General features: G+C 38.8%; 1 pseudogene; it reads right to left on the bottom strand.

Annotated features, from left to right (window-relative positions):
* Positions 1 to 19,740, bottom strand: part of LOC149195754 (uncharacterized) — a 44,866-nt pseudogene extending 25,126 nt beyond the window's left edge.
* Between the last annotated feature and the right edge of the window lie 7,383 nt (positions 19,741 to 27,123).

The following is a 27,123-nucleotide window of genomic DNA, read 5'->3' as shown; positions in this document are numbered from 1 at the left end:
CTAACCTTCAAGATGATGATTCTTCTTCTTATTGAGTCCATGGGTTTTTATGAGGATACCTTTCAGGAGCATGAGCAGTCATGGGGAGCTTATGACAACATCTCAGAGAGAGAGGGGTGATTAGTTCGTATTCTACTAGTGGAACAATGTTCATGGTTAGAGATAGAATCCTATCAAAGTCATGGGGCATGGATGATGATTGACCATGGTGGCATTAGGGTCGAGGTGGATCTATTGAGAATGGTTTGAGTCAGATATGGGATTGGAATCTACATATTTATGGATCTAGTCATGTTTGGATTGCATGGAGGCATGACATGGTCTAGTGGTTCATATGGGATCCTAGTATTAGTTGACAGATGCCTCTACAATGGTCAAGTATGGATTGCTTGAGGGTAAGTAATCTTGGGGTGGGAGTATTTGTCATGTCCCCATTTTTATTTTCCTCTATAGTACACATCATAAGTAGTTTCAGAGAAGTTTTGCGGAGTTTCTATGGGATCTGATGGCATTCGCTTGACATATTCTATCATCTGCACAACTTTCCTTTTGTTTCGTTGCATTCCAACAACTTTCGAAAAGAAAGGTTATTACTTGTCCTGATTTAATTAATTGTGCTCAATATGGCATTTTGGGAGGATCATTTGATGGAATGCCTTAGTTCTATAACTCATTAAAACCAGAATGATAATTTGTACTTGATGGGATGTTGAGAAGTGATTTCCAGTTGCGGGAGAGAGTATGGTGGGTGATTTACCATTTTTCTAAATTAAAAATTGCTTTAATTGGTCATTTAAAATTAAAAAGGGAAAAATAATTAGTTGGAGGAAAATGCCAAAAAGTGATTTTAGTGAAATAAAATAAAATTAAAAAGTCACTTAAGATAAACTCAATAATGGAGCTTCTAGAATAATAATAAAATAATAAAATAAGATGCTTCTATAGGCTTGGAGATCTATCTATGGAGTCTTAAAAGGAGGATGAGGAGATTAGTTGGTACGTCCTTGAGTTGAGTATTTTTCTTGTAGATATATTTTAGAACCTATTTCTCTACTCTAGTAGCCCCAGGAAGGAAACCCTTAGGTGATTCAGTGAGATTAGGAGAGGACATATTTCTCCCCTTAATGGATTCCTCTAGAATTCACAGGAGCAATTATCAGTTTAGATTTATTTTGGAGGTCAGTGGAGTATTGTTGTGAATTTCTCAAAGGCATCACCTCATCCATTTCTAGTTTCTTGTATCAACAAATTTATATTAATAAAATAAGGGTGATATTATTTGCATGTTTATCTTCTTCTTTTATAGTTGCATATTATATTTCTAGTTTGTTTTTTACTTATGATTCAATTTGCATAATTTTTTTGTGAAATTAACAGTGGAAAATTCTGCAAAATTTACAATTTGGAACATTACACCCCCTTGATATGATCTAAATATCCTGATATGTTTACCTGTGTGCCTTTCAACCAAATTCATAAACTCTTTTAATTGTTAAAAAACATCTCTTTACTTTCTCAATAAATAGACCCTTGTGAACCCATTTCTATCGTCAATGACTATAAAAATTATGAAGCTATGTGAAATGATTTAGTTTACAATAGATCACACACATCAATATGCACTAATTTAATAAATTTTCCTTTCCACTTATATATCATAAAAATCTCATTCATATGTTGTTTTTTCTAGTGGATAACCATGACAATCAACATCATAATTCTTAAAACTAGAGAACCTTTCACCATATCTTTTCTTTGAAGTAAAACTAGATCTTTGAGATTTAAATGTCAATATCTTAAATGCCATTGTTGTTTTGTAGACATTGTTCTGGATAATAATTCTTGATGATTCAAAAAAAAAAAAAATCTATAGGAGTCCCACTCTAATTTAGTATGTTATGAATTCGTATTGATATTGTATATCCTTCATGTTGCAACCTAAATTCAAAATGAAAATTTTAAACCTTGAAGTGTGATAGCTAAAGCTAGGATTAGTATTTCTTAATCCCTAGCACATATGTTACATTTATAATTTGTGCCATATACCTCATGTGGAAACCTAACAACAAAATTCAAATTTTAGGCCTGGATATGTTAAGCAGGTTGACAGTTGCTTGTCATTGGTGTCAAGTCTAGTAATCAAAGTTTGATTCAAGGGGAGTTTAGTGTTTGATTCCTTGGTCATTAATATGTAGCCAATGTTTGAAGAAATTTTGTATGCAAGTGATTTTCTCAAAATATCTTGAAATATTTTGTCTTGGATAGCCCTATCGAAGACCCTTCCAACAATATATGGAACTTTATCTAACTCCTCAGAAATCAAGAGAGAATAAAGTTTGAAGTTGGTAAATTAAGAAAGGTTTCATCTAAGCCATGTCTCTAACATGGGTCCATTCTAATTAGATCAATGCAAAATAATGGAATAAAATCTCAAGAGGAAGAGAGTTGAGTAGAGGTTAGTAGTGTTGAATTTTTATAGCTTGGGAGGTACTCCAAGCCTTAGGGTTCAGGGTTTGGAGGTTGGAGCACCACAATAGGTCATTGTGGGCTTGGAACCCAAGGTTGGTATTTTGCACCCATTGATGTTTGGTAAAAAACCATGGATCATTTTGAACATGCAATGGGTGGATATGATAGAGGGTGTTGAGGAGAATCCAACGCAATGAGAACCATTGAATTTTGAGTTGTCTATGATGAGTTGTGAATTTTTGAAGGTAATGATTAATTTTTGGGCATTCAAGTCATGTAGGCTTGAGATAGAAATGTCCAAAAGATATGTCCCTTTGTGAATTCATGGAACCCATCTATTTTTTATAATTAGAACATGAGAGAGGATAATTTAGCACATACAAGAGCATCAAGTCACATCTAATTCATCTTTGAGGCAGTCGCATGAGTAGAGTACCTAGACATGGGAAAAAGGAGTTATTTTAGGCTTGTTTAAGTCTCACTAAAGATCATATTTATTGCACAAAGGAGGCCACATTGCAGGAGAGTGTTTGAGGGTTATTTTGGTTGTGGTTTTGAGTGCAAGACCTCTATTTTATTGAGCCGTATAATTTTGTTCATAACAGTCAGTCGAAATAAATGCTTGAGAAGCCAACAAGGCATCCACAATCATGTTCTGAGATTGGTAGATAGGTCGAGTATGTTGTGAGGGATTGAAGCCCTAAACTTGGGTTAATTTGTCCCTAAGGAGGAAGTGTTGAAGGAAAGAAAGGACAGAGAGGTGAGTCATAGTTGTAAGGAAGGTTTTGGAGATAGTTAGAGGAGTTGAAGCAGGATGATGTTAGATCTAACTAGAACCAAAACTGATAGAAGATAAAAAATCAACAAACAAGGTATGTATGCGTGAAGTATTTGTTGATTTTATGCCAGGGATGGTGTCCAAGTGTCGACGGACTTTGTAGCCTATGGAAGCCAAGTGGTTGGGCTTGACTTGGTGGTTAGAAGCCTAACCTAGGAGCATATCCTATAGTGATTGGATTGGGAACCTTTGGACTGTTCGACAAGCAATGTGTAGGTAGCCTAAAGTAGCCCCAGAGAAGCAATCAAGAAGGATGTTGACTGTTGTGTGATTGGGTAAATATTTGAGCCTAATCTGTAGCTTTTTGATATACGAAAGAAGTTACTAGATTATCAGATTGGATCCCAGGTGTTGGACAGCCCAGAGGAGCATATTAATGAGCTCTTATTCATTGCAATAGAAGTGAATTGCAACAGTGATAGGTGGAAACCCTCCTGGTATATATGTATTGTTCGTTGATGGACTAAGGGGAAACTAGAGAGAATATCAGAAGCAAAGGATTGGTAGGGTGAGCTACAACATAGAGGTTGTGATTGTGCACTAGAGCAGTGAGATTGTCATTGTTTATTGTATTATTGTACTTGTGGATAATTGAGGGCCGTTGTCCCTTTTCAAGGAGCCCTAGACTATTGTATTATATGTTGATAATATAATGAAGTTGGGTTACATATATTTTTCTTATTATGCATGTTATTGGTTTACTTCATTATATTGTTTCACTGTGTAAAGTAGCTTTGTTGAGATTCTTGGTCTGGTAGTGTCAAAGATTTAAGATTATATCCTAGCACCAGGGTTGTGGAAATTCAACATGGAATCAAAGAGTGTTTGAGCTACTTTAGGAGGCAGTAAATCAAAAGAGTGCACAACAAAGTATAACCTAAGAGGGAGTTGGTCACATTGTAGGTGAAGGGTTCAATACAATATTGAAGTTACAGGTTGGTCTCTAGTATGAAGACAGGCTGGAAGGGATGTCCAACTATAATCCTTGGAAGGAAAGGATCAATTTGGTATTGCAGGTCAACAGGATCTGGGAGTTTTCCTAGAAAGAGAAAGAATCCGACCAACCCTAATGAGTTATAAGTTTACGAGTAATTAGATATGAAATTGATATTGATCATCCTAGATGGTGTGAAGGCCCTAATCACTCATTTGTCTGGGAAGCACATTGCACATGAGATGCGTATAACTCTTCAAAATTTGTTCTAGAATAAGAACGAAAACTAGGTACTGGTATTGGAGGATAAGTTGAAGTCCACCAAGATGTTGTAGGGTGAAGGAGTGAATTCATATCTAAGGAGGTTGTCTCAGTTAAAATATGATATTGTTGCCATTGGTTTGACTACTTCAGATTCTAATATGGCAAGGATTGATTTGAAAGACTTCACCAAGGAATGGAAGCCCTTCTTTAAGGGGATCATTGATAGAGAGAAGTTGTTAGACTAGAATAGGTTGTGGGAAAACTTCATTTAGGAAGAGTTGTGAGATGAGGATATTCATCCGAAGAAACAGGCTTCGGATAATGATGTGGCATTTGCAACATGAATGAGGGGTAAGCAAAAGAAGGACTTGAGTAAATTCAAGTGTTTAAACTCTAGTAAGATGGGTCATTTTTCATCATGATGTCTAAGGAAGAAGAAGAAGAGAGATGACAAGAATAAGAAATAGAAGCAGGTTGTCGGTGTTGCCACTTCTGTTGAGACAGATTCTCTCACCAAGAGGTTGGAGACGGAGGACTTTGCTATGATCTCTCATTTCACAGGGTATCATCGATGAGGATGCATGATATGTGGATAGTGGCATGTCAAAACATATGACAGGGTCATAGGAGGTATTCGAGACTCTAGCTAAATGGGACTTGAAGTTGCACATGGTGTTGGGTGACAAGAGTTAGAAGGAGATCTGAGGATCGGGATTTGTGTCATTCAGGATGGAGATAGGATGGGTGATGCAGGTCTAGGATGTATTGTTTATACCAAGACTCATATATAGCGTGTTATTTGTCTTGGTGATTGAGAAGAAGGGTTTTGAAGTCTTATTCCAGGATGGAAAGGAAAGACTTAGTCATTGAGGCTCTAGCTCTAGAGGTATTGTGATTGGAGTTAGAGAGCATGGTCTATACAACCTGATGGGAAAGATTATGCATCATGAGAAGAAGAAACGGGAGGAATAGGTACAAGTTTGAGAGAAGCAGTTGCAGGTGTAGGCTTCAAAGGTGTTGGTATAAGTTCCAAAGAAGAAGGTCCAAGTTCCATAGGCTTAGGGGGAGTCGAGTTCAAGAGGGAGTTTGCAGGTTCATAGGGAGACTTTTATGCACAAGAAGAGAGCATGGTTAGTGGGGAGAAAGGGTGCTTCTACATATGACAAGAAGGAATCATGGAGGCATTGGAAAATGATACAGGAAGAGAAGAAGAAGTAGGAAGCTTCCAATGATAGTGACACTTCCAAGAGAGGTGTAGTGCATAATAGAGGGATTGTTGCAATTATGAGTGCCAAAAGTTCGATGAGTGTTGTGAGTAATGATGATGATGATGAGCTACTTCCTAGTCTTTGAAGTACTTCCCTCGCTAAGAGGGAGTGTTGAGTTTTGATATCTTGGGAGGTACTCGAAGCTCTAGGGTTCGAGGTTTGGAGATTGGAGCACCACAATAGGTCGTTGTGGGCTTGGAACACAAGGTTGGGTTTTTTTACCCACTAATTTTTAGGAACAAATCATGGATCATTTTGGACATGTGATGGATGGAGATGATAGAGGGCATTGAGGAGAATCCAACACAATCACAATCATCAAATTCTAAGTTGTCTACAATTAGTTATGAATTTTTGAAGGAAATGATTGATTTTTGGGCATTCAAGTCATGTAGGATTGAGATAGAAATGTCTCTTTATGAATTAATGGGGCCCTTTTATTATGCATAAATAAAAGGTGCGGGAGGATCATTTAACACGTCCAAGAGCATCAAGTCACATCTAATACATGTCTAAGGTAGCCACATGAGTAGAAAACCTAGATGTGTGAGAGAGGAGCTATTTTAGTGTTGTCTAAGTCTCATTACAGGTCTGAATTATTGTAGGAAGGAGATCGCATTGCATGACAATGTTTGAGGGTTTTTTTGGGTGTGGTTTTGAGTGCAAGGCCTATCTTTTTTTGAGCCGCAGATGTTTTTCCATCACAAACAGTCGAAATACCTATTTGAGAAATCAACAAGGGAGCTGCAGTCATGTTCTCAGATTGGGAGATAGGCCGAGTATGTTGTGAGATTTGGAAGGCCTAAACTTGGGTTAATTTCTCCTTAGGTAGGCATCATTCAAGGAAAGAAAGGAGACATAGGTAAGTTGTAGTTGTAAGGAAGGTTCTGGAGATAGTTATAGGAATTGAAGCAGATTGTTGTTAGCCCTAACTAGAACGAAAAATGATAGCAGAGAAAAGACCGACAAACAAGGTATGTATGGGTGAAGTATTTATTTATTTGATGCTAGGGATAGTGTCCAAGTGTGGACATACTTTGTAGCCTATGGAAGCCAAATGGTTGGACTTGAATTCGTGGTTAGAAGCCTAACCTAGGAGTATATTCTACAGTGACTACATTGGGCACCTTTAGACTATTGGAGGTTAGCATGTAGGTAGCCCAATGTAGCCCCAAAGTAGGAAACAATAAGGATGTTGACTGTTGCGTGATTGGGTGAATATTGGAGCCTAATGTGTAGCACTTTAATGGATGAAAGAAGCTACTAGATCAGAATATTGGAGCTCAAGTGTTGGTTGACCTAGAGGATCATCTTGATGAGCTTGTGTTCATTGTAGTAGTAATAGGTGGAAACCCCCTTGGAGTCTTTATGTGTTGTTCCATGATGGACTAAGGGGGAGATAGAGATAAGATCATAGAAGGACTGACAACACGAGATATGGCATAGAGGCTATGATTGTGCACTAGAGCAGCAAGATTGTCATTGTATATTGTATTCTTGTACTTGTGCATAATTGAGGGTCATTATCCCTTGCACAAGAGCCCTAGACTGTTGTATTTTATGTTGATAATATAACAAAGTTGGGCTACATATATTATATTTATTGTTCTTATTATGCACGTGATTGGTTTATTGAATTATGTTGTTCCACTATGCAAAGTAGATTTGTTTAGGTTCTTGGTTTGGTAGCATTAGATATTTAAGATTCTATACTAGCATGAGGGTCATGGAAATTCAACAGGTAGGGTGTAAAGCTCATAGTCACAACTCTTTGTTGCAAGGAGTTGAATGGCATCACTCAAGTGTTTATTAGACCATATGGTCCACCTGATTTGAAAATAATAAAAAGGGTGGCAAGCGATGAGTGGAAGGTGATAGGGAAGTAAGACACTAGTCATAGTCTCTAGTAATAAGGTGCTAAAATTAACCACCAACGTGCTTAATGACCTGCTAGGTGAAGACTAAATTATATATAATTACGCAATGAGTGATGAGTAGTGGTTGGAATAGAGTTTGTAGGAGAACAACATGGCTCAAAAATAAGGTGACATGTGGAAGTGATGTGTATTGGGTGACACATGGAACTCCATGGTCATGACACATTGGATGTAGATTTGTCATTTTTTGGTGGCCAAGTGTTGGCTTGAGGGTCTTGGACCCAGGTTCATAGTTTGTTGTGCTAACCAACAAAAACCTACATTACCGGCCCTTTCGGAAACAACCCACGTAGTGCAGGCTGTAGTCTCACCCAAGGCAGTATCGGGGGATGCTAGAATCAAGTTTCTGCATCCAAAGTACTATGTGATGTGTTTCTATTATACTTAGGGCTTTATCCAACCTTCGCAAACCCTAACCCTTAAAACCTAGAAACTATAGAAACTAACAATTAACATATTCAAACCCTTCATCGAGTGAGCTAAACATTTATAACATCGTGTAAATAAAAAGATATACTTCTTTTGTGCATCTATTAAGTACTTTTTATGATAAATTGAGTAATAGATCAAAACGTATAGTAAATTTGTTTATTGGTTCAATTGTTATCATTGGCATGGGTTTTTCCTGGTTTGACATTGGTTGAGCCTTGCTTTTCCATTTCCTACATATCCATAGTGTGATGGGATTTATTTCTTGGTGAATCATTAGATTACCAGAAGGTTTTGGAATTGGGTGAGGTGATCTTAGGAAAATTCCCAAGGGTTGGGGGTGGAGATGGTTTTCTATGGGAATGCCTCGATGGGTGGGTGGAGACAGACAAATTCCTCAATGTATGGTGAAGAAATTATGAGGCATCCAAGCTTGGTTTTATTTTTTAATCTCAAGACTCATTTAAGTGAGATCATGGTAGTTTGAGGGTGGAGGTAGCTTATCCTTTGGATTCCCTTGGTTTTTTGTGTCTCGGTTCATCCCATGAGATCCCACATTCATGCTTGGAATATGGCATGGGGGTGATTAACTAAAAAAAATATTTGGTTATGTTCAATCCATGGTTGGGTGGTACATGAAAGCCTTGACTTGGTTGGATTTTTCATATGTTAATAAGACATCTTTTCCTATTTTGATTTATGAGAATTTGTAATTTTTATTATGTTTCTTTAATAGTTGTTCTGTCATGGTTAATATTTTTGTTATATGTTGGTTATAAGCATGATTTAAGATGTTCCTTAGCTATGGATCTTAATATGCTTTGATAAGTTAATGAATGGTTGATGAATGCATGGGCGAACAAGTGTAGTTGCAGCTACTTGAGAGGGAATTAGACCTTGGTGATTTTTAGCAAAATTACATAGATCTACACTCATATATGCATTCATGGCATGTATCTTACATGTCTACCATGTGTTTGACAAAATTCCTAGTATGTTACAGTCAGTCTAAGTCATGTTTTGGCTTCAAGTTTGAATGATTAGCATTGGTGTTATGAGAAATATGATTCTAGAACATTATAGGAAGTTACAAAAAGTGATATGAAGGTTAGCCAAGAAAAGTGGCTTAGATCTTGGGGCTACATGTGAAAAAGCAATGATCTGAGGTCATAACTACATGGATCAATGCTTGTGAGTGTTGTGGAGGCTCACAACCACATGCAAATAGTGTCAAGGGTGTGATTATAGGTCCAAGTCAGAGAAAAGGGTTCCAGCTTAGGGATTGGTCACCTGGGGTGGTTTTTTAGCCTCTGAGTGATATATGGTTCTTGAGGATGGCTAGTAAGTCTTAGATGTAGGCCCCACTTTCTTAACTAGAACTAGAACTCAAGTTCATTTCATAGTTACACTCATCTCAGTTTTACCCTAGAAGGCTTATGAAATTGGGTAAATGTGGGAGGGGCATTACAAATTGTTATTATAACTTGTAGGTTCAAACACCTGGACTACATAGGCTAAATGTATATGGTTATGTATTCATAGTAGGTCATATATGCATCATGGTGTTTGTTATGTAGTTTTTGTCATCATGATACTATTGGTATGTTATGATGCTAATATATTGGTTGAGATGGAGTAGGAGATTCAAATTATCAGTGTGAGGTTACAATACTGGACCTCAAGGGAAAAAGAAGATTGTCATGTAGGTTTATATGTTTGGCAAGTAGTTATGATGGTTAATGGTTATTATATGCATTTTGGATATATTCATGTTGGTCATTATATCAATGTTATGGTTAAATGCATGATAAACATTAGTTAATTAGTGTGGTCATATGCATGTTCATCGATTAGTCATGCATAATAGTTAACTTGTTGTTATATGCATTGTGGGCATACACATGATGATTATAGTAATTGTATTTAATATCTTTATGTTATTATGTATTATTCTAAACTGGATTGGACTGTGCATATGATTATGATTATGATATTCAGGTATGAGTCGATATATTTGTGATATTGTGTCATACTATCTGGATTAACTTATGCAAATACAATAGCCTCCCCTGAGATATATTGAGGTATGAGTTTGATTATAGTTTCAATTGTAGAAAATCCTGTAGATTCACAAGCTCATGCAATGTACTAAAGCAAGTATGATGCACTAGTGCACTAACTGGTTGTTAAATCTCTATTAGTTCCACAAATAGTTTGGAGCTAATTTAACTGAAATTAACTCAGTAAACTGAGTGATCTAATTTCCAACTCAATTTAAACTATGATGGTTAATGGTCATTATATGCCACTACTCAAAACCCCGCTATCTGTATTTCATATATCATAAATATGAGTGAAGATACAAAGCTTGTTCTTACTAGAACAATTTTGCACAAGTATGCTCAACTCTCTCAGCTCACAAGCTAGCTCTTGGCCAACACTTAGCTAATTTTGTAGCTCTCCAAGACCCTAATCTCTTGCGTAATTCCTAGGATGAATAACCCATATTTAAAGGGAATTATGGCTTCCAAAACTATGCAATCCAAACATAGGATCAATCTTTGATGCATGCATGATATTTACACTCCAGTAAATAATACAATTGATAGTACATTATCCCTGCACTCTAGTGTCCACTGGGTCTTTCTATGAATAGACATGCATAAGTTTCTCATGAGTGAATCTTTAGTTAACTAGAGTGACACTTGTGGATGCACTACTGCACCAACTGATTGTTAACTCTCTATTAGTTCCACAAATAGTTTGGAACTAATTTAAATGAAATTAACTCAGTAAACTGAGTGATCTAATTTCCAACTCGATTTAAACTATGATGGTTAATAGTTATTATATGCATGTTGGTAATTCCATTTATGTTATGGTTAAATGCATGATAAATGCTAATTAATTAGTGTGGTCATATGTATGTGCATTAGTTAGTCATGCATAGTAGTTAACAATAGATCGATGAAAAAAAAATGAACAAGAAGAAGATAATCAATGGCACATAACAAAAGATGTATCTGGGGAAAGCCACTTCTTGAAACCCAACTATTTTTATTGCATATATTATAAATATGAGTGAAGATACAAAGCTTTTTCTTACTAGAACAATTCCGCACAAGTATGCTCAACTCTCTTAGTTCACAAGCTAGCTCTTGGCCAACACTTAGCTAATTTTGTAGCTCTCCATGCCCGTAATCTATTGTGTAATTCATAGGATGAATAGACCATATTTAAAGGGAATTCATACTTCCAAAACTATGCAATCCAAATATACGATCAATCTATGGTGCATGCATGATATTTACACTCTAGTAAATAATACAATTGATAGTACATTGTCCCTGCACTCTAGTCTCCACTAGGTCTTTCTCTGAACTAACATGCATGACTTTCTCATGAGGGAATCTTCAGTTAACTAGAGTGACACTTGTGAATGCATTAGTGCACCGACTGACTGTTAACTCTCTATTAGTTCCATAAACAGTTTGGAACTAATTTAACTTAAAGTAACTCAGTAAACTAAGTGATCTAATTTCCAACTAAATTTAAACTATGATGGTTAATGCTTATTATATGTATTTTGGATACATGCATGTTGATCATTCTATTGATATTACGGTTAAATGCATGATAAAGGCTAGTTAATTAGTGTTTTCATATGCATGTGCATCAGTTAGTCATGCATAGTAGTTAACTTGTTGTTATATGCATTGCGATCATACACATGATGATTATAGTAATTGTATTTAAGATCTTGATGTTATTATGTATTGTTCTAAACTAGATTGGCCTGTGCATATGGTTATGATTATGATATTCATGCATGAGTTGATATATTTGTGATATTGTGTCATACTAATTGATGAGGCTCATAATTGGGTTAATATATGGACCTTAATACACCTCAAAGCTTACTAAAGTCAAATCTTCTCATAATTCCTTACATGTTTTAATTATATTTTGCTTAATGAGATGAGTAAAAGTAATATGTTATGTCTAGTGGTCTAATGTGCATTGGTTGCAGGCTTTTGGTAGAAAATTATGGAAATTATGGCTAATTAAGGTGCAGGAACTCGAATGAGACAAGAAGGAGAGATTATAGGAGATGGATCTTCCTCATTAAATCATCACTCATTCGACTATCCTTCAATCAAATCACACTAGCTCAAAGTTGCAGGGAATCGAGCCAGTCATAGTTAAAGAACTAGTTCATCTTGAGTTTGGGACCCAAGCCTCCCTAGATTTAAGGAAGTTGGTGGAAACTTCATTTATATAAATAAGGAGTACTAGAGCTTCATTAGGATTTGAATTTTTTATCCAAGATAACTAAGAACTTTCGAGTTGAAGGATTGTGGCAAAACACTGGTATGCATTTTTTTGAATGAAAATGAGCATTTCCTTGATCTAGCACTAAGTTGACCTAGAGGGGTAAAGCTCTTGGGTTACGACCCAACCCTAGCAATAGAGGTTCCTCTTATTGTACTTGTATGTTTAGGGTACTTTATATATTACTTTTTGAATTAATTTTGGCATTGTTTCATTGCAAGTATTAGTGAATTTGATTAGTTTGCTTCCATTTGTGCATAGATTTAGCAGTAGATTTAGAGAGATAAAGGAATACCAAAAAGGTTGATAACAGGTGGTTCTTGCCTCACTCCTCCCTTTAGGGACCATGGTTTGAAGGAAAAACTCCCATTCAGCCCCAAAAAGACAGAATTCTGATTTCTTATGAAACTTAGGGTTTTCTGCTAATTAGGCCAGCATCTTCAGTTTTCAAGGATAGTTTGCAGTTGTTATTTATGTTATCTCTAGCTTTGTATTAGATTTCATGATGTTTCACAATAGGCTACAAAGTATTTCCATGCATGAACTAGGCAAATGAATGATGAAATTTTGTTTTCTTATATTGATGGATATATTTCTTGTTTTGACATGATATATGGGTAAATGCCAGTGATGTGTGTATTGAAGGAGTTTAAATAGTGCAAGAAGATCTCATGTTAGTGGCCCCAACCTAACCTCATTGTTGGGATGGGGTCCCCTGGGTCAGTTTTGGGGCAAAAGCCCAAGTTTTGGGGAAAAATCCCAAGTTTTGATGTAAAAAACTATAAAGTCTCCGCAAATTGTGGTCGTGGAGCGTGTAGCTAGTTAAGAGTCAAAAATGGTTTTTACCCTCCTTTATGTAAAGTTGAGTTAGCTTTTGAGATCTACCCATGGCCTGCGGGCCATGGGATTGTATAAATAGGTGTGTCTTAAAGAGTCTAAGGGAATAGAGATGTTTTGTCGATGGGCACGAATGAAAATTCTAGCACAGAGAAGGAAGTATTAGAAGGGAAAGGCTCCGTAGCTGAGTGCACAGAGGCCTAGAGTAGTGTCCGCAGTTGAGTGCACAGACCCCTGCATTTGAGTGCTCTAGGAAGTTTTGAGTCTGTAAACCTTTGCTAAATATCAATAAAGAATATTGTTCTAGAAATTGTTGTGTTTAGTCCCTTTACTTCTGTTATGTATGAATGTGCTATATGATGTGATGAATGATGATTTTATAAAATAATGATGTATTGATGCATGACTTTACTTAATCTGTATTGCTTTCTTAATGCAATTAATGTTAAGTGATTATGTGAAGATCATAACACTTTATGTTAAAGTTATCGAACACTTAGGTAAGTCGGAGTAATTACTGATCTAAGGGTAATCTAAGGTGCACGTAAGTAGCTAATTAGCATGTTCAAGGTCCCTCAAGTCACTTATAGACCTTCGTAGAGGTCTAGAGGCCGTTTAAGGGAAGTTACAACATTAGGCCGCAAGAGCATATAGGTCTACACGAAGGTAGATCTAGGTCACCAAAAGGTCATCACACTGATCTCTGGGTGTGGAAAATTGGTTCCAGCATCCCCCCATACTACTTTGGGTGACACTTTAGTCTGCACACCGCGGATTGATGTCGAAAGGGCTTGTAATGTAGGGATTTGTTTAGCGCAACTAAATCTGAACCTAGGTGAAGACCCTCTATGCCAATAAATGGTTACATTTCTGGGACCGGGATCTGCATAAAGAGATGTGTGATGTTGCATCACTTGAATCTGACCAAGAAGGAAATTGAGAAGTGGTTGGATACAAAGATCCACGAATTCGTGGCACAAGAAAATAGAAATCTATGCCTAACAAAAGAATAGTGGTTGGACAAATGTTTATACATAGAAATATAAAAAATCTTCTTCTGCACCTTCTCGATCAAACTATACGAGTGGATCGCTAAATTTGCAGAAAACCAAGGAAGGTGAAGGCTTGACAATCCGATAGTGTGGACCCCAGAGCTCATGCGGAGGTTAGAAGCTTCTGAAGATAAGATCACGTGCGAAATTGATCACTTGATTGATCGATTCATTGAAGAATTTGTTACAGAGTTCACAGTTGATACATCAGTTTGTTACAGCGAAGCAGAGCAACACTTCTTGAAGGGACCACGACGTAAGTATTTGAGATCCTTGAATACTTGGATTAAGATGCTCTTATGTGAAAAGAGGGCTATGCCACTACCTTGATGTTTGGATCTACGTGAAGTGGATGAAGCTTTAGAAATAAAGGAAAATAAGACCCTGAATATAGCCCATTGATTGAACCTCCTTTGACTGACGACGAGGGAGCAGTACAAGCTTCACCGCGGAGTTCTATCTAGTTTATAAGACAAGTTTTTCCACGGATACCTCATCCGCCCACACCACCTTGTTACACAACATTTTGTCACTGCCCCTGTACTCCCCGTTCCTTAATCTTGAAGGACCTCTACAGTGCGCCCTACATGTTTTCCCTTCACGAAGAAACCCCCATTGTGTCACTCTCCATGAGAAGATCAATTACCTTTTGCACCATTTCCCCAGAAACTTATGTTTTTCCCAGTTTACAAGACCAATGCTAGTGGCCCTTGTCCCCCTCGCACCGATATGAAAGGATTAACGCTATCCCTAGTGCTGACCGGAGCGACTAAGCTTTTTTTTAGTCACGCCAGTCGTCTTATGGAAATTGTTTTAAATAAATAGTTGAAGCTTCCAACTCTAGAAGCTTCGTAACATTAGTTTGGTAAATAGTTTGGCCAGATGGGGCTGAGGATGTTAGTTTGGGCTCCTTTCCCCTATAATGATTGAATCACCTCAAGGGATAAGACCTTGTCCCATGAGAAGAGGATCCATCTCCCATCCATTCATCCTATGTAAACCTCCCTTTTTCCCAATCAAAATCTAGTGTTAATATTAGTGTGTTAGTGCTAATTAAGTTTGGAGCAAATAGCAAGCTATTCATAGTTGTAGCTCTCTAGTTGTGTGAGGGAGAAGTGTGATTTGGTTTGGAGTGAAGCCTAAAGGGAAGAGCCTTAAAACTATTTTTGTTGAGGCCATCATGGAATGCTAACGGAAGTGTGTGGGAACTTGGTCTTGTCAAAGGAGAAAGGCAACGTCAAGGCAATGGTTGTAATCTATTATTGATTCAATATATATATGCAACTATCAATTGATTTCTTACATGATTCATCATCTTACATATTAGTGGCTTAATGTTTCTTGACTTGTTAAGTAGGTTGAATTATAATTTGTCTATTATCATGGTCATTGTTTGTTGTTGTTTACTTGTTTCAGGTGTTTGAAGCAAGAAGCGAGAGATAGTTGGAGCGAGCAAGCAAGGACATCATCAAACAGGATAAGCGTACTAAGAGGTAGGCCCTCTTAATTCATTCTAACTATGGAAATATTACATAGAATGTATCAATTGGGGCTAGACCCATTATCGGACTAGAGGAATTTGATTGTGTCCACACTTATAATTTTACTTCACCACAAATTGGCGACTCCACTGGGGAACCAATCCTTTTACTTGTCTTACATTTCATGATTTCGTGTGGACTTCTCTAGTTCCACTTTTTTCCTTTGGTTCTTTTTCTCTTCTCCTACTTACTAGCCTGAGTTTGAAATTCATAGTAGCAGATCTGGTCCCTGTTTCAATTTTTTTTTTTTTTTTTTTTGGCTCCCTCGATCAGCATGCTTACTCCATTGACAGTTGCACCGATCAGCGTGATATGTTGAGAAACAGTCACGCTGACCAGCCTCTAGCACTTGTTTTCAATTAGGAAATTGTGTTGATGCCTGTAAGTGAAGATTAGGGTTTGTCCCCAATCTTGGCCAGTGTGTTTTTCTATCATGATTTTGACCCCATAAGCCTTTTAGATTGTTTTCTCCTTGACTAGAGAGTTGCTTTTCATTTGGTTTTGTTTGCTTGTTGGCTTATCATCTTTTTGCTTGATTTCTTGAGTCATTGAGTAGTTGGTGACACTAGGGCATCTAGATTGTTGTCCATTCAACTATTTGTGAACTCAATGAGTCGAGTTGTAAGTGTACTTACTCCTTGCATTTCATTTGCAGTCCTTTATGACTTTGACTTCCAATACACAAGTTTGAAAAGTTTTCATTTGCTTGTCTAAACATTTCTTTTCCAGCATGGATTACATTGCTTATCTTGTTGTTGGTAAAGTTGGTGCTTCATTAGTCTGAATGAGCCTCTCTTTTCATGTTTTCATTTGCTTGGAGGGCTGATTGTCTCGAAAAATCTTTCATTTAAGTGTTGTATGCGAAAAGTTTATTTTGTTGTTTCATGAAAAGTATGAAATTCTAGTTTCTTGCATCATGGTGCTATAATACCTGCATCATTAAATACTAGGATTGCATTGGAATTTGAAAACAAAAAGAAATCTTTTGCATTTGAAAGGACAGTTAGAAATGTGCTTGTCAGGAAATTAGGAATTGGAATACATTTTTCATTAATTTATTTTTTCGAAAATTGAAGTAGTGAAAGATCATTTTGCTTTCAGTTTCTTGGTTGTTTGCATTTGATTGTGTAGTTTCTACCCTCTCTAGTGTAGGAAATGCATCAAATTGAAAGGGTCTTGTCTCATTTAGTTGCATTTAGGGTTTTTGGAGTCACATCGGTAAGACCTGAAAACTGAAACATAACTCAAGATAAAGTTTAAAATGATTTCAATTAACATAAGGCACATTTGACATTAAACGATCATATCTAGAATGTCTAGGCTAGAGATGTGTTCCAGCGTCATTAAACCTAGCTGTTGTCATTAGATTCAACATTATACAACGCTAGTATGGATTTGTGCTCCCCATACCATCGAGTATATAATGGGAGATCCCTCTAGGCTGTAATCCTTTATCCTTAGGAAGCTGAGTCAGTTGCCTTGCAAACGTGATACACCAAACATAGCATCCAGGGATATTGCCTACATGTACTTCTCGGTTCGCTGGTAGGTATTCTGTAGTTCACGGTTGCCTGGTAATCATGCTTACCTAGATCATCCAGAGCATTCATTTGATCATTTTGACTCAATAAACTTAAGAGATCATTCGAGCACTTTTCCTTTCGAGCTCGTTTCCAATTGAAAGTGATAGAGTCATCTTTGTTTCTTTATCGACTGTTAAAAAATGAAAGAGCACCAGAATTTTTATGCATCTTAATAATTGATTTCCCACAATCTGATAACACCCTATTAATCTTTTCTGAGACAAAATCATGAGTTTCCCTTAAAAAACATTTTAGAACCTTGAAATTTTATTTTTTCTGTTGACTAAGACAAGGTCATCATGGCTGAACCATCTAGTTCACCCAATTCCTTTTCCTCTCCTCCATCTGAAAGATTGTCTAAGGAGTCGTTTCCTGAGTTACCAAAGTCACTCGAGCACCAAGGTGTTGAACTTAGAATTGTTCTAAGCATTCAACCTTTGTCATCTCGTCCTCTACCTGCTTTCGATACTGGATCATCCTTTGATCTTGGCCTAGAATGTCTGGACAATCCCATTCAAAATCCTGAGAACTCAATCACCACTTACGATCAGCTTGGACTAGTTTTCTACCCTCTGAATCCTCTATTTGACCCTGTTGTGATATCATCGCAGTGTCCTTAAAGTCTGTACAACCAACCGGGTGTTTCTTTGGGACTATTCCCTCGTACTTCTTCAGTCATTCATCGTCATTTGTTCTCGGATATGGAACCCGAAGGTGATCCTCTAGTCACCTCTCCGGAAGAGTCAGAAGTTTCTACTCCACACACTGTCAAAGAGGAAGAACAACCTTTTGCTCCTAAGGGTTTCCCCTGTATAGGGGGTATTTGTTATATACCTAGGGGGGATAATATGAGGTACCAAGGTAGGTACCCAAGGTAATAATGTAATAATGGGATGGGCCATAGTAATAAATATGGTGGTTAACCCATGTCATGTAAGGGACCACAAGTAGTTAATAATAATGTAATGGGCCCATGGTATTAGTTGATGGTATGAGGGAACCATGGTAATGACCCATGGTATTATATGTATGAGGCCTATATAGAGGCTAGAGACTCCACTTGGGAGATGGTGAAGAATTATTGTATGAACAGGCATATGGCTTGTGGAGTGTTCTCCTTGGCCCATTACATTATTATTAACTACTTTTGGTCTCTTACATGACATGGGTTAACCACCTTATTTATTACTATGGCCCATCCCATTATTACCTTGGGTACCTCCCTTGGTACCCCATATTATCCCCCCTAGGTATATAACAGTATTCCCACCAATTTTCCACCTAACTATGTGTCTTTGGCACAATTGGTTTCGGGTACACTTAGTGCCTCATCACTTTACCATAACCCTGTTTTGGCATCAGGTGCCATGCCTACTTCAGGTCCCTTCATTGTGAACAAGACTTCCCAACAAGTTGTTACCTCAATCCTGGTGCAATTCACCATTCCGAACACCCTTGTAACATCAGTCCCAGTCACTCGTTAGTCCCAACCAATAGTTTCGAAGAACTCCTGTTAGTTCTTCCATCCCTCTAGTCAGTGGCCAAGTTGTGCCAATTCCTAGGGGGAAAGCCTGAATGTTCCTATGGTTTCAGGTGCAACCAATGTGAGTGGCTAACAATCTCACATGCTTGGTATGAACCAACCTTCTTCTGGTGTTATTCATAACCCTGCTAATCCTATTAGATCAAGCAATGTCTAGTACCAACAGGTTTAGAATCTCGTTGGTCCATCTGGATCGAGCAATGTCCAATATCAGTAGCCCTATAAGGCTCAGGTCCAATACCAGACTCCTTACATTCCATATGGTTCACAAGGAATGGTTAATCAACCTTACACCCTTTAGTCTGGGCAATACATTCAACCTGGCTCATCCACCTTCCAGGGTGGCTATGGCCAGATTCAGTTCGGAAAATTTCTGAGCATTGTTCAAGTACCCTTGCAACAGCAAGGACAACCTCTACAACAACAAGTGCAACATTTGTTACTGCAAGAGAAACCTCTGTTGCAACAAGGGCTATCTGTGAAATAGCAAGGGCAAATGATTCCGCAGCAAGTTCAACTACAACAACCACAAGGTCAACCCTTGAAACAGTTGCAATAAACCATGTAGCAACAGATGCAATATGCTTTGCACACCTCCCAGCCCATGTCCTCACAGGGCCAACCTCTATAGCCCCAAGGACAAATTTTACAACCATAAGGCCAATCCTTGCAACATCAAAACCAACCCGGGTAGCAGCAACCTTTGTATACATATTAGCAGGGTCAATTCTTACAAGGGAAAGGCCAAGGTCAAGTCCTATAGCAACATGCCCAAAATCCTAATGTACTAGGTCAACAGGTTTAGAACCTTTCTGGCCAAGGGCATCAGGTACAGAACCCTAACGCCCTAGGTCAACAGGTTCAAAATCCTTTTGGTCAAAGGCAGCAGGTATAGAACCGTATGTCCAAGGGCAACAAGTCTATCAAACTTATGCCCAAGGACATCAGGTCCAAAATCCTCTTGTTCAGGGAAAATAGGTTCATCACCCATATGTTCAAGGACAACAGGTCCAATATCCATATGTCCAAGGTCAACAAGCCCAACAACCTTTTAACCCATATGTTGCTTATCAGCAACCTATGGCCGGACAATTCCAAGGTATTCAATGTCAAAATCCTCCCTATGATCAAGGTAACCCACAATGGAGGCAACATCAGATGCCATATGGCCAAAATCCTTACCAGCAGGGATGGCCTCCACCATTCGAACCCACTTACTAAACTCCTGTGCCTTTTAACACCCAATTTCCATTCTTGGCCACACTCATGTTGCCAGTTGTATCTCGCCTTACGAATGATCTAATCCTTCATTCGCCATACTGGCCTCTGGTGCCGTCCTAGACAATTAGCAATTGTCCAAAGTTTGATGGAAAAGAAAAAGAAGATCCTCAAGCCTATGTGATGACATATCACTTCTTGTGCTCGTCGAACTCGTATGTTGATGATTCCATTCATCACCATCTTTTCCAACGAACCCTCACAGGCACTACAGCCAAGTGGTACATCGAGCTTCCTTGAAGTACTTACCATGACTTTAACTCTTTAGCCATGGCTTTCCTCATGCATTTTCAGTTGTCGGTTCAATATGAAACTAGCACCTATTTGCTCACATCGCTTAAGAAAGATACTGCGACACACATCTCCGATCACATCCATGAATGGAGACGTAGACGTTGCCCTATAAAATTTGAGATTGTTGATCAATTGCTAACTGAATGGTTCACTAAATCATTTGTGGCCCAAATTTTTCGTGATATAGCTATGGGTGGATGCATTACTGAAGAGTAAGCCATTGCTCATGGCCAGTATTTAGATCTAGTTTACTCTCAGTCTGGCACTTTGTATGATTTATTACCCGATGCTTCATGGCCATCATCCGATCCCACAATATCAAAGTCACAAGCGGTACCTCCTATCAATGGAGTTATTGGTTCAATATCCCAGACCTCTGCTAAATCTTCTTGCAAACAGAAGTCGGTCTCAAATTCTGTTCCTAATAGTTCTTCCTAGAATCCACCTAGGCCTGGTAAAACCTTAGAGGTCCACATTGTCTAGTCTACCATAGCGGACAAATCCTCAAAAGGTAAGAAGAAAGGCAAAGGCAAGGGTAAGGCCGATGCCCCAAAACAGGGTCCTCCCAAATCATCTACTGGCGAATCTTCACAATGGAAACCTAAGTATCCCCTCCTCATTTGTGAGGAAGATCACTACACTACAAATTGTCTCCAATGATCCAAAGTTATTTGCTTGCTCAAAGGGACCCCCATTGTCCTCAAAGATCCATTTTCGTCTCAGCAGACCTAAATGGTAGACCAACCCCAATCTTCTGCTTCCTCAAGATCTCAAGTGTTCATGATGAGTAAGCCTATTAATGTGGCTACTAGATCGAAAGATTATCAAACTTCTACTCTGGCAACTGGGAAAGAGAAAGATGCCACCCCTTATTCTTTTTCCCTGAGTTTTGGCCCTCTTCATATCGAGCGCCCTAACCCTGATTCCGTTGTACGGCCTCCCTCTCAAGGTGTGTTGCGGAAATCCTCATACAATCCTAACGCCTGAGATACTCAACACTATAATATTGTTGAGGATTTGTCTCTGGCGACATCAGCTATGTCAGCTCTCGAGGTGCTCCAAAGCTTCCCATCGTAGCATAAATCTTTGTTGTCAGCTATCAGGGGTATCGATCCCACAAATTCCAATTTGATGTGTTTTGATCTAGAGAACCATGTTTCACACCTCCCTCATCAGATTGCCTTTCTCATTCAGCTAATCATCAATGATAAGACCATCCATAGGACTATCATCGATGAAGGTGTTTCCTCCTGCATCATGTCAATTGCATGCTGGAAGGCCATTAGTTCTCCTGCTTTGAACCAATCTCCGAACACTTTGGAAGCTTTCAATGGGCATGATTCATGACCCTTCGGTGTCTTACCTAACCTTTCCATTACTCTAGAAGGCAAGATAGTGCAAGTCGAAGTAGAGATTATTACAATCTTCTGCTTGGTTGGAGCTAGACCCATGCTATGCATGTTGTAACCTCCTCCCTATTTCGCGTGATTCATTTTCCCCATCAAGGGAAGGTTGTCACTGTCAACCAACTATATTTATTTTCCTCTTCCTCCTTGAATGGAAATGTTCCGTATGTCAAGCACACTGGTGCTCCCTATGAGAGTGTGGGGGAAAGTCTTTTTCAAGATTCTTCCTTAATGGGAATTTTTCCGCTCCCACCTCCTCATGTCACCTCTGTAAACATGTTCTCAGTTATATCTGATCCTTGGGTCATACCTTCACTAGATCTTGTTGCTACCTAGGGCAAGGTCATGCCACTTAGTCCCGCCGAAGTCAATTATGTGGAAATTGTTTCGGCTTCAAGTTCTGCATCCTCTGATTTTTCTGTTTCGAAGACCTCTCTCGATACGTACTGTCAATTCTCATGCGTTGGCACTTTGGAATCACCTGATCCCTGAGCCGAGACACTCCTTGATGATGAAGGTATCATGGAAGTCATGTTTCTCTAGGAACCACCTTGGACCGATACTCATCATCGCTCCTCATTCCTGCCTCATCTGGTGGTAATGTCTACTGCTTTCAAAGAGTCATCTTCTCCATTTCCTTCCCTCCCACTCCCACCATCCGATCATGACTCAAGAAGTATAGTCAGAAGCAAATTTGGGTAATATTACCCAAACAATGTTGATTTATATTTTTATCAAGCCCAATATCATTGAACATGTCCATATTGGGGTATCTTGTTCTCCGGATGAGATCAGGACTTATACTCGTCTATTTTAGAAATTTCGTGATGTGTTTGCATGGTCCTACAAATAAATTCTTGACATTGATCCTAACATCATTGTGCATGAAATACCAACTTATCTACATGCGAAGCCCATTTTCCAACGGTTCCACCTAGTGCACCCTAGGAAGGCTGTCGCTATCAAGGGTGAAGTTGAAAAACTTCTCAAAGTTGGGTTCATCTATCCCATCCCTCTTACAGATTGGGTGTCCAATATTGTCTTGGTGACTAAAAAACAAGGCACAATCCACGCTTGCATTGATTATAGAGATCTTAATCGTGCTTGTCCTAAAGATAACTATCCTACTCCCTTCATTGATCAAATCATTGATGAATGTGCCGAGAGCGAGATCTTTTCTTTTATGGATGGTTTTTCTGGTTACAACCGGATCAACATTGCTCCGACCGATCAAGAAAATACATCTTTTATCTATCTATGGGGTACATTCACGTACAAAAGCTCCCCTTTGGCCTAAAAAATGTTGGGGCTACGTTTCAACGAGCAATGTCCTATGTGTTCCATGATATCCACAACATTGTCAAACCTTACTTGGATGACCTTCTTGCTCATTCTCGTGAGCGCCAAGATCACCCAGACCATCTTCGACAGATTTTTCTATGTTGTAGACACTACAACATTATGTTAAACCCGCACAAACGTGTTTTTTGCATAGAATCTGGACGAATCCTTGGCTTCATCATTTCCAAGGATGGTATTCTCCTTGATTCACAGAAATTCGAGGCCATTATAAACTTACCCCTCCATCTTCATTGCACCAACTCTAGAGCCTGCAAGGAAAGGCAAACTTTCTCCGTCGTTTTATACCCAATTATGTTGGGCTAGCTATAGGATTTACCCGGTTGCTAAAATAGGGAACGCCATTTGTATGGGATGAGGTAGCCCAAAAATATTTTGATGATCTCAAGGTCATCCTCGTAAATGCTCCTCTATTGCACCCTCTAGATTATTATCAAGATTACTTCCTTTACCTAGCCGCAGCCCCTAGCACCATTTCTATGGTCTTGGTCCAAGACGACGATGAAGGCAATGAACATGATTTCTACTACCTTAGTCGTAATCTCCTCAATACTGAAACACATTATGCACATGTCAATAAGTTGGCTTTGGTTGCTGTCGAGGTTGTTCAATGCTTTTGGCACTACATCCTTTTGCGCACAACTACAATGATTTATGAATGCAACCCCATGACCTATATCCTGACTCGTTAGTTTTTGGGGGGAAAATATTCTAAATGGACCATGATCCTGCAAGAATTTGATTTGGTATTTACTACTTCCAAATTTAAGAAGTCACTCATTTTCACCAAATCGATTTGTTCCCTTCCCTCTAAGTGTCTCCTTGCTGGTGCAGATGAATAGCTTCCAGATGAGACTCACTTCTTGATTAGCACCCTTTTTCCATGGTACAGTGATATCATCGTGTATCTCCAGACGTCCATGTTCCAGTCCGCGTTGACTAAGGATGATCGTTGAAGGATAAGGCATCACTCCCAACCCTACCGTATTATTGGCAGTACTTTATACCATGTCTGTGTTGATCCAGTTCTTCGTCGATGCCTTAAAATCGAGGAAACTGAAAGGGTTCTCAATGATTGCCACTCTAGGGCATGTGGTGGTCATATGTTTGGTTACGCTACGCTCAAAAAATCCTTCGCGTTGGTTATTTATGGCCATCTATTTTTAAGGACTGCATCCTTGTTGTTCGCAAGTGCCATGAATGCCAAATTTACCAATGCAAGATGCGTGCCCCACCCGCTCACCTACACCCTGTCATTACCATTGGTCCTTTTGCCAAATGGGGCATCAATTATATGACATGTAACCCTCATTCGGCCATGGGGCATGGCTATATTATCATCGTTGTGGATTATTTCACCAAATGGGCCGAAGCAATGCCTACATACTTTGCAGACGGTAAGATGGTGGATCAATTCCTTTTCAACCATGTTATTTCCAGGTTCAGCTTACCTCAAGACATTGTAATAGACCATTCCTCGCATTTCAAAGATTACATGATGGTTAAGATGACATTCACATTGGGCTTGCGCTATGATGGCTCGACCCCATATTACACTCAGGCTAACAACCAAGTTGAAGCTGGGAACAAGGTTTTGGTTACAATGCTTCAATGTACTATTGGGATGCACAAGTCAAATTGGAATCTCATGCTCTTTTCAAATCTGTGGGCTTATCGAACCTCAACCAAAGACGCAACTGGTTTCACACCATTCTAGCTAGTCTATGGTCTAGAAACAACATTGCGATCAAATGTGAGATTCCTTCACTCAAGTTAGCTGTTGAACTCCTCCCTGAAACATCACCTCAAGAGGAATGCCTCTTATATTTAGAACGACTAGATGAGACTTGTTGTCTCGCTGCCTTGGTCATCAAAGCACAAAAGAAATGGGTCAAGTCTCATTTCGATCAGTCAGTCTCCCCTCGCGCGTTCTCTGAGGGTGATTTAGTCTTACTATACGACCAAGATAATGATAAGATGGGGGAAGGCAAGTTTGAACCCATGTGGCATGGGCCCTACGTTGTGAAACATGTTGTGCAGAAAGGAGCCTATCAACTTATTGATTACGAAGGAAATCCTCTGGATAAGCCTCAAAATGGGATTTACCTCAAGAAGTACTATGCTTAGGTCATATTGCATGGTTACTTGTGTAAATTAGTGTGTCATTCATTTTTTTGCAGTGTGGTTTGGCGTGTTAGCTTTCAAACAACTTTCCTGTTTACTATGATTTTCTTTCTTTGCAAATGTCTGTGATTCCTCACATCGGTTTCACTGATGGTGCTTTCCGTAGTATCTGGAACATATCATCCATGGCATGGGCTATTTATGACCCTAACAGTGACTTGATTTACCTTCAAGGATCTGTTGAGGTCGTACAACTAACAACATTGTTGAATATAGTGCGGTCATCAAACTATTGTCAGAAGCCATTGCCCTTGACATTAGAGAGTTGGTGGTCAACATGGATTCACGGCTTGTCATCCTTCAACTCAACGGGCAATATTCCATTAGAAACCCTCAAATATTGAGAACATATCTCCGTATTCATCTATTGGAAAGACATTTTGATTACATTACATTTCATCATATTCCTAGGTGCATGAATACATTGACAGATGCATTAGCTAATTATATGTTTGATAGACATTTACGAAACATGTGAAAAGATAAAACAAACCATTTGTACCATAGTAAGAAAGAAAATACAACAAACATATATATGGTGATAATGTTTGACACATCAAAACCCCAAAAAGTAATATGTGTGTCCAAAATAACATTGACGACTCGTAAACCTCATATATTCGTGGCACACAGACCCCAAAAAATGTAAGTGCTAGACCTATTAACTAATCAGCATGGTGATCGTGGTAGCATGATACAACTCATGCAACACAAGTCAGCAATCGGCATATCCGATCCAAGACTCCCACCGTGTGTCTCTGGTACTGGTGAGGAATGTCTCCTACCTGAGCATACTGGGGGATACCACGAGTCAACTCCTCAAGGTTTCTCGTGATCTCCTCCTCATTGTCACTCCCCTTCTGATAAGGAGCGATAACATCAATCAGGAAGGGGACACACCTAGTAATTGGGGACATCCCAACAAGCTGCTCTGGTACAACGTCTGCATTAACAAGAGAAATTTTATAAGAAAATATATACCAAAAACAATTAAAAAATCTCAAAATTTAAAAAATAATTTTTAACCTTCATCATCAAAATCCTCCCAATCTAGTAAGGGCATGTCCGAATCTCCATGAAGTTGGTGCCACTATATGGCCAATCCTCCATGACAATCTTTTGTCAACGTAGCCATGAAAAAAATGCAGGTTTGTATGACATGTGTTGATCCCTAGTGATCTTGGGCATCAAATGACTCCAGCGGGCCATCCACGGATCATGTGGCATGGGAGGATCCAGCTCAGTCAGCTGATACTAGAACAGTGGCACCTGTTCCAAGAAAAAGGTCACAAGCATAGATCTGAACCAAAATTGCTTTAGATTCCCCGCCTTAGCGTTGGTTAGCTGATGCTTTATGTTGATCTTCATGGCCTCTACCCAGTTGAAGATCGTAGGTGCTATATAGTTGATAACATACAGGAACTTTGACTTGTTGGTCTTCTGAACTACCTGGGACCCCGCCACTCTGTTGATGGTCAATAGAAGCACTCTTAGTGTTAGATCATGAACAGTGGAAATCTCAATCTTCCCACTCTTGGATTTTAGGGCCTCATGATAGTGTTCAACAAGAAATGA

This window comes from Pinus tabuliformis, chromosome 2_2 (genome assembly GCF_031772625.1).
Source record: "Pinus tabuliformis cultivar Carrire ecotype Pingquan chromosome 2_2, CPIR1, whole genome shotgun sequence".
Classification (NCBI taxonomy): domain Eukaryota; kingdom Viridiplantae; phylum Streptophyta; class Pinopsida; order Pinales; family Pinaceae; genus Pinus; species Pinus tabuliformis.
This window is presented reverse-complemented; position numbering and strand designations above follow the sequence as displayed.